Genomic DNA, 19,541 nt, shown 5'->3' on the forward strand with positions numbered 1-19,541 from the left:
CTAATCATCTTGTAAGGTGCTTTTGATGTTGGAGCTGCCCCTGACACAACCTTAATAGAAAAATCTAGTTCCCTGTGACGTGGAAACTCTGAAATATTTGCGAGAAACACATCTTCAAACTATTGTAGAACTGAGTACCTTCTCAGAAAATATTCATCCTCAACTTCCTTACCTTTTTCACTACATATATGTACAGAAAATAACACACACCCTTTTATACAACTGCACTTTTCCTACATAACTGTCACCATACTAACTGATGTCACTTTATTCTTGCCTCACAAAACCCTTTGTTCCCCATTGTCATCAAAGCACTAAATTGTTTTTTCATAACAATCCACCTTGTTTCAATAAAGGCACAACCAATCCAGTCCTAACAACATACTGTATGATCCCAATGGTAGTATATTCAAATGTGTTGAGGTAGGCATACCATTCAAATTAAATGCACAAGCTCTTACCCAATGGTGAACTTGCTTCTTTGCACCTGTAGCTAGCTACACTAACAAAGACTCTACATACATTGCACTTATCCACTAGGTTAGGACTAACATAACTATAATTACATCTAGGGTATATCAAAATAAAAACAACTTGATCAAAAATATTACCATCCATCGCAATGATAGATTCCTGATGGCCTCCATGTTTGTTATCCTGTGATGCATAGATACGAGGAACTCTTTGAAGAACATCCCGAATAGTATTTGACTCTTTTGCACTATATATCTAAGGCCTACTAGCCTGATTCTACAGAAAATCTCTCTTGTGATGATCTTTTCCATAAATCCGACACTCTATAGGCTTCCAGCCTGCATCTTTGTTCTGCTCGTCATGTGAAAATCCCTGCCCTTTGTCAGATGCATTGAACTTATTCAACGGCATTGCATTCTCTTTATTACTTGTACCCTAAGTTCATGATCACTTCTTGTCCCATTTTCCCTTCCTCTTTTGGCACTATAATTTTTTTTATGTACATTGCATTTTATATTGGTAGTGATTCTGATGCTGATTCAAAAAGTGGTAATTCTACACCATGCCATTTTTTAAAAGGTATTTTTTTTTCTTTACTTTTTAATTTTCTAATGTATGCAATGTAAATAATTATTTGGTAAATTTAATAATTTTTGAAGTGGTATTCTTCTTAATATTTTCTTGTTTTTATTTTATTTTATTTTGTAGTGAGGGTTTTATTGTTTTGCATATTTAAAGAAGAAGGTCGATTTTGAATTTTCGATATTCTACATATTTATACATCGTTAATTAATTTTTTAATCCGCTTGAAATAATTGTCTCTAAAAAACAATATTTATTAACAATTGACATAAAAATAACCATTTTTAACATAAATATAACTAAAAATCTACACATTTTGATAATGTTTTGCTAGAAATGACATGTCAAAATCACAATTTTTATGGGAAATTTTTAACTAAAAATGGATAAATAATAGTTTTTTTTATGAATTTCATGTCAAAAAATAATAATAATCACACTTTTTTCAAAAAATAATGATTAACTTAAAAATTAATGCGAAAATCACATAATACAAATATGAGTGTATATTCTTCTCATAAAATGTCAAAGTCAAAACATTACAAGTATAAGTAATTAATAGTTACAAAAAATGAGCTTGATTTCCAAGCTTAAATTTAATCAACAATGTCACGTAATCCAAACTCTTCGTCCTCTAGAGTTTCATCACTGTCCTCTTCCACAATATTTTTTGCTTCATTTTTCTCATTTTCCTCTTCTAATGCATCTTTGATGTCTGCAAATCTCCCTATGTTTGCCTTTTCAATCATTTCGTGTAATCGTGGCTGTGGTTCCTTTGTCTTTTTTGCCACACGTGATTCACTAAAGTCCCATTTCTTCAACCCAATTTCTTGCATTGCATCTGGAAGAAATTGAAGAGCATTAATTCTTTGCTGAATGTAATTGCATTATATTGTATCTTTTTCAATTGTGATGCAATTTCTTCCTTTTTCAAGGCAAGATGCTAGTGTTGTACCTAATTACCAAGCACAAAATAAATAATGAAGTAAATTAGTAAAATGACATATTTATTAAGAAATAACATATTGAAATTCAATTCCATATAATAAAACTTACATGAGGCAGAAAATAAATCCAGAACCCAATCTCCTTCACTTCAACATATGTCTATAACATAGTTAATCAATAATTGTGATTTTTTATATATGTTAACTATTTATCCTTTTGCTTCTTTGTCTTCATATGTTATTTTTCTCACAATAACATCATAAGTCAGTATTTGGCTATGACTCTTTCCATTTACTTGATTAAAAATCTTAGACATATAGCTATCATCTTTTGCCCAACTGTCAATATGGATGAACTCACAATCATTTATAAATAGTTGATCTTCATGATTAAGAAAATTTGAATTTTGCCTGTAACTTGAAATAGTAAATGTTGAATTAACTTGTACATAAATGAATTTTTCAACATTAATCAAATATACATTTTAAACGTCTTACCATGTAAGTTGCATCCTTGAATTTGTTTTCCCCTTGAAACTTGACAATAACATTGCCAATTATGTGTGTGAATGAAATGTCACAAATATCCATAATGGTGATGACGTGACTTCTAGAAATCCTGCAACCACTTTACTAAGAGATTGATAAGTATAATGGTCACTATCATAGTCAATGTTTGGAATATTGAAACCATGGAGAGTATCTGCAATAACTAGGGCATAATCTGTTATGAAACCAGCTCAGAAAAATATAGAAAATATAGATCAACACCTTATAATTCAACCTCTTCGAGGGGGAAACCTCCTTTACATTACACAAATGAACAATTATTTGATGATACAAATGAAAAGACCTCCTTTCTATATATAGGAGTCTAAGGGGTTATAATATAATCAGAGCTGACTTAACAATAATAATGTAAGGGCACAATAATAAAAATAGTGGGCTTTTACGGGGCACAATAGTAACAAAATGGGCACTACATGGGTACATAAATATAATAAGGGGGTTGTACTAATAACAATAAGGAGTTACACTAGTATTATGGAGGCCTAACATGCTCCTCTCCTTCAAAAAGAGTTGTCCTCAACGCTTGAGTAGTTCTTGATGCTTCTGTATAAAAATCTTGTCTTCCCATGTGGAATATTCAGCGGGTAAGCTCTTCCACTCGATGTTGTTAGGTTCTTGTTTGTGTGATTACTCCTCGTTCCAATATGATTTTTCCTTCCTCTTCAAGTTTTGACAATATTGTTTGAATAGGGATATTCTATATGAATGAGTGGCCATACTTCTTTGTCCTTCTTCCATTCATCCCTTGCTTCGTTTATCCAATATGGTTGGATAATAGAAACCACAAAACAATGCTTCCACATTGTCATCCTTTCCTGAGAGTGCATCTGCAACAAAATTTTTCTTCCCTTTTCTATAGATGATGTCAAAGTCATAACCCAACATATTTGTCACGCATTTTTCTTGTTCTTCTAAAGATAATAGATGTTCTAAAAAGTATTTAAGACTATCATGATCCATTTTTACCTTGAAGTGTCTTCCCATTCGGTAAGGTCACCATTTCTTAAGTGAATATAGTATTGCCAACATTTCCTTCTCATAAATAGCTTACTTGAGATGTAGCAATAAAACTACCCAATCACCTACATTAAAACGTTTTTCACTACGATGTTTATCTACGTATTGTTTCATTCGATTTTGCACTGAAGTGGCGTTATCCTTTAAAAGTTGGAGAAATTGTTGTTGATGCTCGATGTGATCTTTCATTTCTTGAACCTTTTTCTTCTTGATATGTCCTTCTATCTTTAGAGTTTGAGGAGTGTTAATTTTTTCCAATCCTTTACAAGATATGGTTGGATTCATTTCTTCATGCTCGGTGTGATCTTTCACTTCTTGGAGATTTTTCTTCTTGATATGCCCTTCTATCTTGATAGTTTGAGTAGTGGTAATTCTAACCAATAAATTACAAGATATGGTTGGATTCATTTCTTCTTTCTCGATGATATCTTTCACTTCTTACACCTTTTTCTTCTCGATATGTCCTTTTATCTTGAGAGTTTGAGGAGTGGTAATTCTTGCCAATGCTTTACAGGCTATGGTCTGATTCATTTCTTCTTTCTCTGGGGTTGGGTCCTGGCGTATATCCTCTTCTTTTGATGTTTCTTGATCCTTTTCTTCCTCCTCTTCATACTCTATGTAAAATAATTTTTTCTTAACGCAATTATGACCTTTAGTGCATTTGCTATCACAATTGTAACAAAGCCCTTTTTCTCTTTATTCTTCCAATTGTTGTGGTGTAATCGTTGTAGGTTATGGAAGGCTAGGAGAAACAACACTTCCATCTTTATAGTTGCGAGGGGTAGACTTCCTTGTTGTCATAATTTTACTTTCCACTATGTAACAAAGCCCTTTTACTCTTTCCAATTGTTGTGGTGTTGCTCTAAAGAAGGTGTTTCTCATTGTATCCTCATAATGTGCTATCATTTCCTCCGTGAAAATTGACCACGTAACAAGTTTTTTACGACAACAAAGCCCTTTATACCATAAAAGTTGATCTGGTTCTAAATATTAAGGTTCAATACATACCTTTTGTAACAGTGGTACACCATGTAGATCAAAATATTGCTCCATATGAGGTATCCAATTTACCGGATCCTTTCCATCAAACTTACTCATCTTGTTTTTTCTTGATTTTAGGAGCTTGACCTTGAAATGACTATAACTCTGTACTTTCATATATTTAAATTCTAAAATTGCGATCTGCAGTAGCCCTCTATGTCCTCTTTTGAATTCCACTAGTCTAATCCAAATTGGATTCTCCAAGGACGAGTTACACCAAATCTCCCATAATGACCTGATTATAGACTAGTTCAGTAAAGCGAACTTGCACGACGTGACACGTGTCACTTTTTTGACCTTTAGATCTAAAAAATGCACACAAGAAACTACAATCTGTCCTCTTTCCGTAAATTCTTACAAAATTTCAATCCGATGCTCAGAGAGAAAGTTATAACGATTTTCCCCAGGTCACCTATTTGGAATGTAATTCGGGGGTTTGCAAAAATCCTAACTTCCTCAGACTATATCTCCAAAAATATAGCGATACAGGATCTAAAATTCAGAGACGAGGTTCAGACTGTTTTCTTCTCAAATGGGTTTTTTTCTTAGCTTCTGAAACTTCACAGAAAAAAGTTATAGCAAAAATGCCACGATGACCTATTTGGAGCAACGAAACCCTAGAATCCAAAGCTTTGATACCAAATGTTATGAAACCGGCTCACAAAAAGATAGAAAAGATAGATCAATGCTTATAATTCAGCCTCTTTGAGGGGGAAACCTCCTTTACATCACACAAATGAACAATTCGTTGATGATACAAATGAAAAGACCTCCTTCCTATATATAGGAGTCTAAAGGGTCATAATATAATCAGAGCGAACATAACAATAATAATGTAAGGGCACAATAATAACAATATTTCGCTTCTATGGGGCGCAATAGTAACAATATGGGCACTACATGGGTACATCAATATAATAAGGGCATTGTACTAATAACAATAATTGGTTACACTAGTAGTATAGGGGCCTAACATAATCCTTTTTAGGTATGAGTTTAGTAATGTCTTCACAATCGCCTTGTATTACCTGATATTGAATAGTGTCTAACCCATTCCAAATGAAATGAGTAAGAGTTGGATCAAGTTCAACATTCTTAATACGTTGCTTCTTCAGTCTTTCCATCATTATTTTTTCAATAAAGGTTCTTGTTGGGCACACTCATGACCATATTGATCAGATGTTCAGTCGTTTTTCAATCACATTGAGGAGGAAGGGAGTTGGGAGCTTGCAATCATTAGTTGAATGTATTAAGAAATCATACATACCAGAGCCTACTTTTGATTTCTTGGAAGAAATTGTTGACATGCGAAGGTTTATTCTAGGATCGCATGGTGAGGGGAAATGCATTGAACAACTTAATGACATTAGCTTCCAAGATCAATTTCATATCAAAAAAGTTGATGGGAAAACACTAATATGGGACAAGAAGTATTCAACTACTGTAGAATGGGCACCACCATCAAGTTTGGAGTTTTTGAAGTTCATTCTAGGTCATCCAATATTTGCATCAAAACTATTGTTATTACAATCAGTTGGTGAAGTTCATAATGCATGCGTAGAAGAAATTAAAAAATGTGTTAGATATACATACGAGTACTTTGACATTGCTGATTTAGTTTGGTGGGATTCATTTCTCAATAATCAAAGTGATATCATTTCAACAACAACAAATGAATATATACCTTTGAAAAATCCATTTATTCGGCCATAAAATGTGTCGAATGAACATGAAGAAATAAACATTGTTGAACAACAACAATCTCAACGTATCATTAATTCTTCACAAGCAAAGGAACGAGAGATGTATATTGGTTCTAGAAGATCTCATGCACAATGTGAAGCCATGGAAGACCTTTACAGTGGTTCATTACAGGATATTAAGGAGGGTTGCATGATCGCAGTGCTAGCAGATGGAGATCCCAATGGCTATCCATTCTAGGTTGCTAAAGTTATAAAGGTCTTTACAAAAAATGACGATGTTACAAGTGTTGATGTACATTGGTATGCCACAAATACACACCCATTCAATGGTGTGTATAAGCCAGAGGTGGTAGTTGACAAAAAAAATGGCGGGAAGAGAAAAAGAAAGGGTACAAATATGAATTTCCACTGCAAAGACATATTAAAATTGGAGGATGTTGACATACTTGTTTATGACTTCAATTTAACAAAGAGAGGAACTCTTTGCTTCAAGATGATAGAGATTCTGAAAAGGTTGTTACCAGAAGGAACATCGTTGAGATGGGAGTTTGCTGAAACCAATGATAGATCTAGAAGAATTTTGAAACATGTAATGGTGGGCATGCAAGTGGACTTAGATGGGGCTCTAGTTGATGAAAGAGAATAATATGGAACATCTTCGTCAGCATCTAGTCACTCATTAGAAGATGTGAATTCTAATGGTGTGCAAGAAAATATGAGTGATTTTGAATAATTGTATAAGACATTTTATATAACTTATGTTTGCATTGTATCTTGAAATAAAGATTTTTATTTCCATATGGTGTTAAATGAGAATTTATGAGTCATTTTTATTTTATTGGATTATATGTCTTAATTATGATAATTTTTATTGTTTAGAATATCTAAAATGCAACAATAAATTAGAGATATAATGTATGCTTCATTCAATATACAAATAATGACATTTGAATTTACTTATTCATGTAATTTTTTCATAATGTCATGGCTTTTTAATTTTAGGTTGAAAAAATTCCAATTTCTTTTGTATCTAGCATGTAATGGTTGAAAACATGTTTAATTTATACTTAGGAAAGAAAAATGTTATTCTACCAAAAACATTAGTGTTTCTTTTCCTCATAAACAACTTTTTTTGGCACATAAAAATTTGGTTTTACTAGCATTTTTAAAAATTTTGAGAATTGACCCTAAAAAAAAATCATCATTCCAGTATCATTACTTTTTCGTTTTCAAGGTGTTTTTTGCACGAAAATTTTGTTCTCACTGCCATTTTTGAAACATGTTCAAAATTGACCTAAAAAAAATCATCGTTCGAGTATACACACTTTTCATTTTTAGCACTATTTTTGATGTTTTTCCAGGGTTTTTTGGCCGGAGATCCCATTTTGAGTTTATAGTTCCCGTTTCAAAGTTTACATTGTTTTCTCCAAACTTAGTGCAGAAACATGTTGCACCTTGACCTCCTTCCTTTGCTTATGAGTAGGCAAAGTACAAGTCTGTGATTTTCTAATCAGCAGAACCTCAACACAGAAGGGAACAATAATTTTTTTATTTCCATTCAAGAAATCTTGCCCCAATATCATGTCAAAAATGTTCATCTCCATCACCGTGAAGTCCAACCGACCTTGCCAGTCTTTAATCTACACAGGCACTTCGTATGCCAAACCCGCCACTTTAGCTCTTGAGTTCACTGCCTTGACTTCCACATTCGATGGGAAAATCTTTAGTCCAACTTCTCTTGCTAATTGTGTCGTCATGAAGTTATGTGTGGGCTCCGTGTCCACCAGTGCTTGGATGGTCTCGCCATGAACCACCAAGTGTACGAAACCCAAACTATGAATCCATTATTTCTCCATAACTTTAGACTGCATACTTTCTGGGTCTTTGCAATCAGCTTTGATACCACTTGTCACAACCCATATTCTTTTTTCGTAAATTGGCTTTCGTGAGGCATTGGCCAAACACATAACTTTTCCTTTCATTAACATGTTTCCTAAATTATGCCTAACATTCACTTCATTAACCATATTAATCATTTAATGTGTGGAATACATTAAATAACATTCACAAGCAGAAGACACTTAAAACATATGCAAGTAATATTTTTATTATCAAATCTGTTTTTACATTCCCCGAGAGGAAAACCTTCAGCTAGCGTTATACAGGTTTTCATCGTTCAGCTGTCGTGAAACTCGACCTTTAGCCGCTGCACTGTTTAGATTTACCTAAACAACTCCATTTACACCTTGAACGTTACCTTCGTTTACGCCTGCACGACTCGTCGTGCAACCTAACCCGTCGCAACACTTCACCGTGTCAAACATTCACTTGGTAGGCCCTCACTCCATGAGTTTACCTGACCGCACCTCTGAATGGTCTTTCAAATGTTGGGTGCCCACCCCCTACTGCGACCTCACACGACAATTCATTCGGCGTGTGCCCGAATGCCCTACCGCGACTTGAAATGACTTCTCGTAACCGCGATCTCGCCTCGCAAGTGCACATGCCTACGTCAGCTTGCCCACAACTCGTCTCCATGTTCAGCTTTTAGTCCTTCCCGTCATGTGGGCTTATCCACCAACCAACCCTTTTCTACCGCACATCTAGTATATGTGGAGCTCGCCTTACTTGTTGTCTCCATTCTCCAACTATTTGCTGAGTTCTTATATGCTTTGTCCGATGTGTGCGGGCATTTGGCCGACCCACCAAATTCATATAGCTTGCGTTAGTTTGCCTATGTAACATGTTAGCTCGCCCATTTTGTTAAGTCGGCTCATGGGTGGGGCACGCCCTCGTGGGACTGCTCACCCACTATAAGTTTGCTCGCCAGCTCGTCGTCCACACCTTGCTCTACCAACTCGCCGAGTCGCTCTCAGTGCATCGCCCACGTCCATGTCTCGCCCTCGCTCGCTCGGTGGGCACGCCCGTGTCGCCCAACTATCACAACAACCTGCGGGTGTTACACCCCCTATCTCTCTCTCTCCTTTTCCCTCCCTTAAATTTGATCCCATTGTATTGTGTTTAAAAAAGTATCTAAATTTTAAAAACTCATTTTTTTTTAAATATGAAACCTATATTTTGGATCAATCATGTCAAAAAAAATACAATAATGAAAAAATTAAAAGAATCATGTACTATATTTCTTCTATTATTTTTAGTCACCTTGCTTTCTCTCATCACTTGATCCTTAGTTAAGATATATTTATGGTGGTTCTTAATAATATTATTCATATTATATAAATTTCACTTCATTATATACTAGCATAGATCCATCTTAAAGACAAATCTAGTATAAGCCGAGAGAGATCCAATTCCTTCACGTGCAATTTTTTTATGAGTTTGACATTATTTAAATGTTTTGTATAGTTATTTAATTTTTTTATAGATATTTTGGTTGACGCGAGAAAAATGCAAAATTTCAATGGGGAACACCCTTACGCATCATACTAAGCTATAGAATGAGCCTCTAAGCTCAATAAAAGTATTCTCCTTTTTAATTTTGTTAAACATTGATTTAATTTCTATGGGAATATTTTTAGTAGTGGTGAGGATAGATAATGTGGTATTGATAAGCCATGTTATTGTGACAAAGTCTATTTTCAATTTAATAATATCCATGGTAAAGTGGGGGTGAAAATCCACGGTTGAGAATCTTATCATATTGTTATAAAATATTTTGATTGTAAAATAAGTTATGTTTTTTGTTCATGTGGTTTTGATTATCCATGGTATTGGCCCATGGTATTGTAATAAATTATATTCACAAGTTCATAATATCAATGGCAAAGCATGGGTGAATATCCATGGTTAAGAATCTTGTCATATTGTTATAAAATATTTTTATTGTAAAATAAGTTATGTTTTTTGTGCATGTGGTTTTGATTATCCATTGTATTGGCCCATGGTATTGTAATAAACTATATTTACAAGTTAATATTGGAGTTGTCTTTAGTCTGACCTTTTAGAGATGCGAGTGCCGAAATCCAGTGGAAAAATTGTAGAGAAATTCTATTGTGCAAGGGTTACCCATCAAACTTGTGATTTCAATGAATTTGTGCAGAATTTTAGAGAAGTGAGATTGGAAAATTCACACGAAAATCTTCCAAAAAGTCACACTAAAGACAACTCGGTTAATATTACCATGGTGGAAGTGAAAATCATTGATTAAAAATCTTACCATAATGTTATAAAATATTTTGATTGTGAAATAAGTTATGGTTTTTGGCATTTGGTATTGATAATCCATGGTATTGGCCCATGGTATTGTAACAAAATCTATATTCGAACACGAGGGTTTATATTACTTTTAACTTTTTATTTATTACTTTTTGTTTATTACCTTTAAACTTTTATTAATAATTAAACAAACAATTAAATATTTACACTCATCCTCAATATCACTTTTAAAATTTAACTTTTTCTTATTTTTTAATTGAGCCGACATTTAAAATGGTTTAAATGTACTTATATTACACCTACACATGTACCCTATCCACCCTATAATAACTAGAATGCCCTTCCACCCCCATAAAAATTAAATATTAAAAAAAAATTAAATCGTTAATAATTAAAATTTATATTAAATGTGATAAATTTACTTAATATTTTTCCCAAAAAGTGCGACCCTACTTTCATTATAATTGACAAAGTTATTTGTACATATAACCCTCACCCGGAAGACATTCACGCATTCTTTCTTCACATCACTAGAGAATCTGCCGGTGAAGAAACCATACAGTACGCAATTACGTGTCTTACAGTCGTGGACTTAAATCTCAAGAAAATTCTTGACCATGGAAGTTGTTGGAGCAGACATGCAGAGTGTTGCAACGGCAGAGAAATGGGGCAAGGCATTAAGTAAGGTTTTTAAGGGCGTGGTGGTGTTAACAGTCACTGCCACTCGTGATTTCGATACTGAGAGCGCCGGTGTCTTTAAAGCTACCGGTTTCATTGTAGATAAGCAACGCGGGCTCATCCTCACGAACCGCCATGTCGTCTGTCCCGGACCTGTTGTGGCCGAGGCTACGTTTCTCAATAACGAGGAGATTCCAGTTTATCCTCTGTATCGTGACCCTGTTCATGATTTTGGATTTTTCCGTTTTGATCCCGCAGCAGTTCGGTTTATGGAAATTGAGGAAATCCCTCTTGCACCAGAGGCTGCAGCTACTGGATTGGAGATCCGGGTGGTGGGTAATGACAGTGGTGACAAGCTTTCGGTTTCTGCAGGAACCCTAGCCCGACTGGACCGACCGGCCCCTGTTTACTCGCCGATTAAGTACAATGACTTCAATACATTTTATATGCAGGCAGCTTCAGGGACAAAAGGAGGCTCAAGCGGGTCGCCGGTAATAAATTGCGAGGCACAAGCAGTTGGATTAAATGCGGGTGGTAGACAAGAAGGTTCTTCTGCATATTATCTTCCATTGGATCGAGTGGTAAGGGCTTTGCAAATTTTACAGAGGTGCAAGGATGAGTCAGACACTCGAATGCATGCAGTCCATATACCTCGAGGGACACTCCAGATGACTCTTCTTCACAAAGGATTCGATGAGGCACGTAGGTTAGGGCTTCAAGGCGAGACTGAAGAATTAGTGAGAAAGGTTTTTCCCGAAGAGACGGGAATTCTGGTTATAGATTCTGTGGTGCCAGGAGGTCCTGCTGACAATCATTTAGAGCCAGGGGATTTACTTGTCAGTGTGAATGATGAGACTGTCACTCATTTCTTGAAGTTGGAGACAATTTTCGATGATAATGTTGGAAAGCCGATAAATTTACATTTTGAGAGGGGTGGTGTTCCTATAAAGATTACTTTGGAGGTCCAGGACTTACATTCTATAACTCCAAACAATTTTTTCGAACTAAGTGGTGGCATAATTCATCCTTTATCCTACCAACAGGCTAGGAATTTCTCCTTCAACTGTGGTCTAGTGTATGTTGCACAACCAGGGTACATGTTGTCAAACGCAGGTGTTCCTTCTCATGCTATCATTAAAAAATTTACAGGGAAGGAAACTACAAGGGTCGAACAATTTATATCTATTTTGTCAGAATTACATCGAGGTTCACGGGTTCCTCTAGAATTTGTGAAACATCGAGATCGTCATCGCACGATGGTTGTCCTTGTAACTATTGACAGGCATGATTGGTACGGAAAACCTCAACTATACACTCGAAATGATGAGAGTGGATTTTGGAAAAGGACGCCTGCAATCTTGCAAATCCCATTTTCAGCAGATGAACAAGTTGGCGGAACGGAAGTGGATTAAAAAAAACTCATTACCAGTCCAGGATTGAAAAGTATTGTTAGCAATGTAAGCGGTGGGGGTGATATGCCACAGTTCCATTCTTTTCTTTCAGACTCTATCAGTATTGACGGAAGCAAGGCGAAGAGGAGACGGCTGAATGATCAAGATGAGCCGGGTACAACTCTGGAAATTCAAACCCCATCTTTAGAGGAAGCCATAAAACCAAGCCTTGTCATGGTTGGTGTAGATATACCACCATTATCAGTGCTTGATTGTGTGCTGAATAAACCTCTTCCTCAAACCGGGGTGGTGGTCTATCATTCTAAAACCATAGGAATAGTGGCGATTGACAGGAATACAGTTCCCACATCTGTGGTGGATGTCATGTTATCATTTGCTGCATACCAAGCGGAAATCCCAGGGCAGGTTATTTTTCTGCACCCTATACACAATTATGCATTAGTGGCATATGATCCTGTCGCACTAGGTCCATCCGGTGCTGCAGCTGTAGATGCAGCTGTTCTTCTTCCTGAACCTGCTTTGCTTAAAGGTGATGTTGTGCATCTTGTTGGTTTGAGAAAGAGCTTAGAACTTGCATCGCGCAAGTGCATTGTCACAAGCCCACAAGTTTCATTGAATATTGCTGCAACTGATATTCCCCGTTATAGAGCAATGAACATGGACGTAATCGAATTAGAGGCACATTTAGGGAATTTATTTGCTGGTGTATTAGTCGACGATCATGGAAGGCTTCGGGCATTATGGGCTGGCTTCTACAGTCCCGACAGATATAATAATCCTTTTGTCAGTGGAATTCCAATTTATGCTGTCAGCCAGATTTTAGAGAGGATTATTCACGGATCTGCAGGTTTACCTTTGCTTGTTAACGGAATGAAAATCTCTTTGCCCATTGTCCGCATTTTAGAGGTTGAACTTTGTGCAACCTTACTTTCAAAGGCGCGCAGCTTTGGGTTAAGTGACAAATGGATTAGTGATTTAGCAAACAAAGATCCTCTGAGACAGCAGGTGCTGCAGGTCAAATGTTGTTTTGCCGGATCACGAGCAGCAGGTACGCTGGAGACTGGTGACATGCTGTTGGCCATAGATGGGAACCTGGTTACCAATTATCGGGATGTTGAGAATGCTTGCCAGCTGGTTGAAGAGAGCAAGGATGAGCAAGGTGATCTAAGACTTACAATTTTCCGGCAGGGTAAGGAGATTGAAGTTCTTGTGGGCATAGATATAAGAAGTGGGCTTCAAATCACGCACATCGTAAGTTGGTGCGGCTATATTGTACAGGAGACAAACTCAGCTGTCCGCTCGTTGGGATTTTGGCCTCCTGAAGGTAACGGTGTATACCTGTTGGGATATAATTTGGGATGCCCCGCTGATAGATATACAGATAAAACTGAGGATTGGATTGTTCAAGTAAATGATAAACCGACGCCTGATTTGCAGACTTTTGTAAATGTAATAAAAGAGTTGGAAGACGGTGACTTTGTTCGTGTTAAGATATTGAATTTAGATGGAAAACGTCATGTTTTTTCTTTGAAGCAAGACTTGCATTACTGGCCGACGTGGGAACTTAAATTTGACAAAGAAACGGCAACATGGATTCGAACAACCATTAAATCGATCTCTAAGAGCTAAGAGCATGAGCTCTTAGAGAATCTCATGTCCCAAATAGAATGACCAAATTTTCATACACGGAGATGCAAAGAGCATTATGAACTGGATCACGGATTTTACACTTTTGAGTCTTTCCTATATTTTTTAACTGGATGGGTGTATTAATTTTTTTTAGATAATTGTCAGCCCATTACATTCAGAATATATAAAGAACAGAATAGAGCCATAATTCTTTTTCAACTGGATGCGGTGTATTGAAATGTTGATAAATAATGGGCAGCGCATTACATTCACTCATATATAAAGAACAGAACAGAACCAGTAACAGATCTTCTTTTAAAAAGGGGCATCTAGTAAGATCTAGCTGATTATGACTTAGCTATATATGCAGATATATCAACTCCATAGAGGAAATCTTTTTTTTTATAATTTTTTATGGTTTTTTAATGATATGACACACTTATGTATGCTGGATCCATAATCTTTTGATAGGTTTATATGATTTTGTATAACTGGAGGTGAGGATTATGAATATATTTGTGTCTCAGATATAACATAGATGATAGTACAAAGATACTAATTGTTATAGACTGAAAATCTGAAAACAGATCACTTTGTTTGGAAAACTTTAATGAATGTATTCTTTTATTATTAATGAAAGGAATTTTTTTGGACTGCACCTCTGATGTTTAGTAGTCAACTATGTATATTTGTTTCCCCACTTTTAAAATCATGGAGCTACGTCATTATTTCCTTTGTCAACTATATATTTTTGTTCCCTACTTTTGAAAATATGCAGTTACGTCCTGGTTCGTCACTGCTGTTTTTTTTAATGCTTCTGTATTATGCATATAAAACGGATGGTACAATTGGCGTAGTTTTTCAGTCTGTAATGCAAAAATAAAATTAAGGAAAAAAAGAAAAAACACATTCTTTATCTTCTTTTCCTTACATCAATATTGCCATATCTTCTATTTTCTAAACTTCCATAATCTAAGAGCTATTAGCTATACTCCAATGGCAAAAAAAACCAAAAAAAAAATAATTCTTTACAATAATTTATGTTCCTTGCATTTCGAAATAATAACCCGTCATTATGTCTCCTAGCTCTTTGAAAATTTTATGCTGCCTGAAAATTTAATGCTGCCCGACATTTGTCATAGCTCCTTGCTCATATACTGAAAAGAGAAATTTCTCAGGTGCCTTTCTATTCTTTTTTTGGATAATAAATCTGCAGTCTATTTCTGCTCCGTATATACGTTATTGAAATAGATGTGGTAGAATGTGCTTACAAATGTCTTTATGTGCTTTATCCAATTGGTTAATATAGGAGGATTGAAACTGTTATGTCATTTGACCCAGTCTATGATTCGTTTTCAATACCATAGATCTCTATGTGCTCCAATCCCAACCATTTCTCTGCAATCAATACTCCACATAGTGCAACAATCTCTACTTTGCTATTTGTGCCTTGACCCCATTCCCACCAAAAGTGATAGTATTTACTAGGATTTATAGCATGTATGCGCTGCAATCACATTTCCTCCTACAACGTGCACCATCGAAGAAACCCACAAAATATTTTTGCTAGTGTCTCTTATGATAATTTTGGGTTTACTACCATTTTTTGCTAGTCCAAACTCCTAGAAGTATGCAGCAATTTTAATGACATCCTCCCTTACTGTCACATATTTATTCTCAAATATAAGTGCATTCTTACTATGCCAAAGAAACCAAATAAGATGCAATGGAAGAAATTTGTATCTATTATGAATTTTGAACCACTTCCTAAAACAACACCTCAATAATGAGAAATGTTGTTTTGAATTCAAATATTTTGTTTCGAATTTTTATTGTATCCTACCAAATTTGAATCCGAATTCAAATTCCAACTTGATAACTATGTATTTTACCATTTGGTGCCCCTTTTTGAGGCAACCCTCCATGTCATTTAATCCTCCTGGTCATTAAGTGAGATACCTACACTTCTCAGATTAGCAATATATGCATCCCATTCAAAAGCATCCACCCCAAGCAGCTAAATATCCCCCTCACAAGTCCATGATCTTCGGTCAATACAGAGTTCATCATTTAAGAAAATCTATTTAAGAAAGATAATATCTTTATCATGCGGGAATTGAGAGATTGGGTAAGATAATGAGTGGTTTCCACCAAACCTTTTATAGCGTCCAATCGAATCTTGATTTTGGAACCATCCCCTACCTCCCAACAAACAAATCCCATTGGCCATTGTATGTTTTTCATCATACTTTTCCATATATATGATGAAATTGTCTTCCTCTTTGCCCTCCAAGAAACTCATGCCATTATATGTTTTTCATCATACTTTTCCATATATATGATGAAATTGTCTTCCTCTTTGCCCCTTGAGAAATTCATGCAGTGAAAGATTGCCCATACATATAGTTGTCTTTAATGACTAGAGAACATATTCTAGTCCCCGTAGCTGCCCTCCACATGTTCTTTATGGTTAGTGTTATGTTAAAAAAAAAGGATCAACGATTCCCCATCCACCTTCCTCCATGGGCCTAGCAAGCCCTCCACATGTTCTTTATGCTTAGTGTTATGTTAAAGGAAAAAGGATCAATGATTCCCCATCCACCTTCCTCCATGGGCCTAGCAATGAGAGACCATTTGACCAAAGATACTTCCTGTGAGGTAATGTTCCAACCCAAATAAAATGCCCCATGATGGATTGTAACTTTTTAATTACCTCCCTTGGCAATAGAAAAAGGTGGATTCACTATACCACTATATTTTGTAGAACAAATTCTAACATGATCATTCTACCTCCCATAGTCAGCCAACGTTGTTTCCAGTAATCTAGCTTCTTGTGAGCCTGTCAACTAACCAATCCCAATATTTGGTGCAATTGTTGTTAGTCTTTAGGTTGAAACCTAGGTATGGGGGACCCTCATCAATATGTTTGATACCAACTCCAGATAGTAAATTGATGTCCTTAACCACTGTACCTGCAATTCCATTATGAGTGAGAATTGACTTTGGTCCATTCATCCATAGACTCGATGCCCTTCCAAAGGATGAAATGATGTTATGAATAGCATTCCATTCAAAAATGATAGCATGTCCACTGAAAAGGAGGTCATCAACCAACATCAAGTAGGTGATCTCAATTCGTCTAAATACTCTAGAGATTGATCAATGAACTCTAGCACCCGTACTTTTCCACCCAGGTTATCACTAACCATGAGCAACGACATTGGAGATAGAGAACATCCCTACTTCAAACCCCAATGGGCCGAGAAGAAACGGGAAAGGAGTCCATTTATGATGACAATAAAATCCATGGTCTTTATGCAAGCCATAATCCAACCAATTTTAGGTGAGGACATACCTGCTTTGATGAAAATCAATTTAAGAAATTCCCAGTCAATACAATCATATGCCTTGGTCAAATCCACCTTGAGAAGGAAAGAATTTAGATTCTTGGATTTAATGGAGTGCATAATCTCCTAAGTAATACCAATTGCATCTTAAATCTATGTACCCTCCATTGTTTTTAGTTTAGATATCAATTTATACATGGTGTTGCAGAGTGTTGTCGGCTTAAAATTTGCAAATGATTGGGGATTTTCCATCTTTGTGGTGACACCTTATTGGAAACGAACTCTTACCTCTGTTGCACTCAGGTACACTAATTTGGCTCCTCTGTCCAACTCATATGATAACATGTGCATCATTGTCTTCAGTGCGTCTAGACTAGCAACATACTAATGCATAGTGTTTGCGCTGGTGGCTATGTGCATCAACTTATCAAAGTACGTGGTAGATCCAGTCAGATTTGATTCTTTGTCTTTGCCTCAGTGAGCGTCCCAATAGATGGGATCACATGCGCATGCACAACAACATCCATGCTTCTGAACACCCATGCATGTGAAGCCTGTAAACTGTTGATGAGCTAAGGGAGTTCCTCATAGTTTCGAATCTGACTCCAGATGCATGCCTTCAGCTCTACAGCCTTGGGCTTCATTAACTTGGGAAAGTGTAATGGGGCTTCTTTGTATCTCATTGTCCATGTCTACATGCGGTTGACGATAGTGTCCAAATTTGAAAAGATGCATCCTCTCCTAGCATAATGTTGATGCCAACCGTTGAGATGTAGAACTGAATTATGCATGGTGCCAAATATTAAATACAACATTTGCATGACTATCTCGAGAGACAATACCTCATTCAATATTTCTCTCTTCAACTTTGCTCTGGAGGATGCTCTAACATGTTCTCCTCCCTACTTGGTTTTCCATAACTCCTTATCCATTTGCTTGTTCTCTGCTATCAAGAAGTGAACACTCAAGCTGGTAGCTTCGGCATATGCTCTGGTAGCATCAACCAATGTTGCTAGATGCTTTCGCACATCAGATAAGATCACTCATTCTTTAGGCTGTGTGGGAGATGCACAAACATCTGAAGTAGTCACTCTACATGATTGTACAACTCAATGTTGTGACTCGTCGAATGATATATTGCGCATCTCTACTTTTGGATTGTCTTTGAGGATCTCAATATCTCCTTGATCACTCAGGACTTGCTTTACATCTGAACCTAGCGAATTCAGTGGGTTGACCGCTTGGTTGTGGGGTGTGAGGTTAATATCTTGTTCTAACTCTGGCTACTCCATCACCATATCCATCTGCTCAAGTATCTTTTCAATCTCTTAAGTGAAGTCCTACTCCTATGACTCCTCACCATGTCTGCTTTGTGTCAGTTGCTCTAATGAGTCTACAACCTGTATGGGTGTAGTTTCATCACTCTGTGCATGCTTCACCTCTTGTTATGTCTATCGCTATTGTGCTTCCTTCTCCTTTCTACACAACTCTTATTCTTTCCAAAGTTGGTGCTTCAACTCTTGCAACGGCTTCACTATTTCCTCCATCCTCTGTTTATCTCTCTACCTTTGCATGTTCCTCCTGTCACCCTATCGCCTCTTCGCCTCCATCTCCAAAGATGCTTTCTCCACAAGTGGGCCTACGTTGAATTTGTAGCTTTGTTATACCTCTGCACTATCAACAATGTTTCTCTTGCCTTTGTCATGCTCAAGTATGTTATCCCCTGTTGTTGCTGATGATAGTGCTCTCCTAGATGCTACTTCGCTAACCATTCCACAGTTATGCCGACCAATTCATTGAGCTTGGAGAAGTTGTGGCAATATCACCATGGGTCTTCCTTGGCTTAATGACACATCCCTTGGAGACAAAAAATTGCACTCTCGCACAGTGGTCCTTTACGAAGAAATGTGGGTTGTATGGATTGAAGAGTCTCGGACCGAAAGTAAATCTTTTGAACTCTTCTAT

General features: G+C 36.4%; 1 pseudogene; it reads left to right on the forward strand.

Annotated features, from left to right (window-relative positions):
• Window positions 1–14,229, forward strand: part of LOC149207784 (protease Do-like 7 pseudogene) — a 32,306-nt pseudogene extending 18,077 nt beyond the window's left edge.
• The last annotated feature ends 5,312 nt before the right edge of the window (window positions 14,230–19,541 follow it).

The sequence above is a fragment of the Pinus tabuliformis genome, chromosome 1_2 (assembly GCF_031772625.1).
Source record: "Pinus tabuliformis cultivar Carrire ecotype Pingquan chromosome 1_2, CPIR1, whole genome shotgun sequence".
NCBI lineage: Eukaryota > Viridiplantae > Streptophyta > Pinopsida > Pinales > Pinaceae > Pinus > Pinus tabuliformis.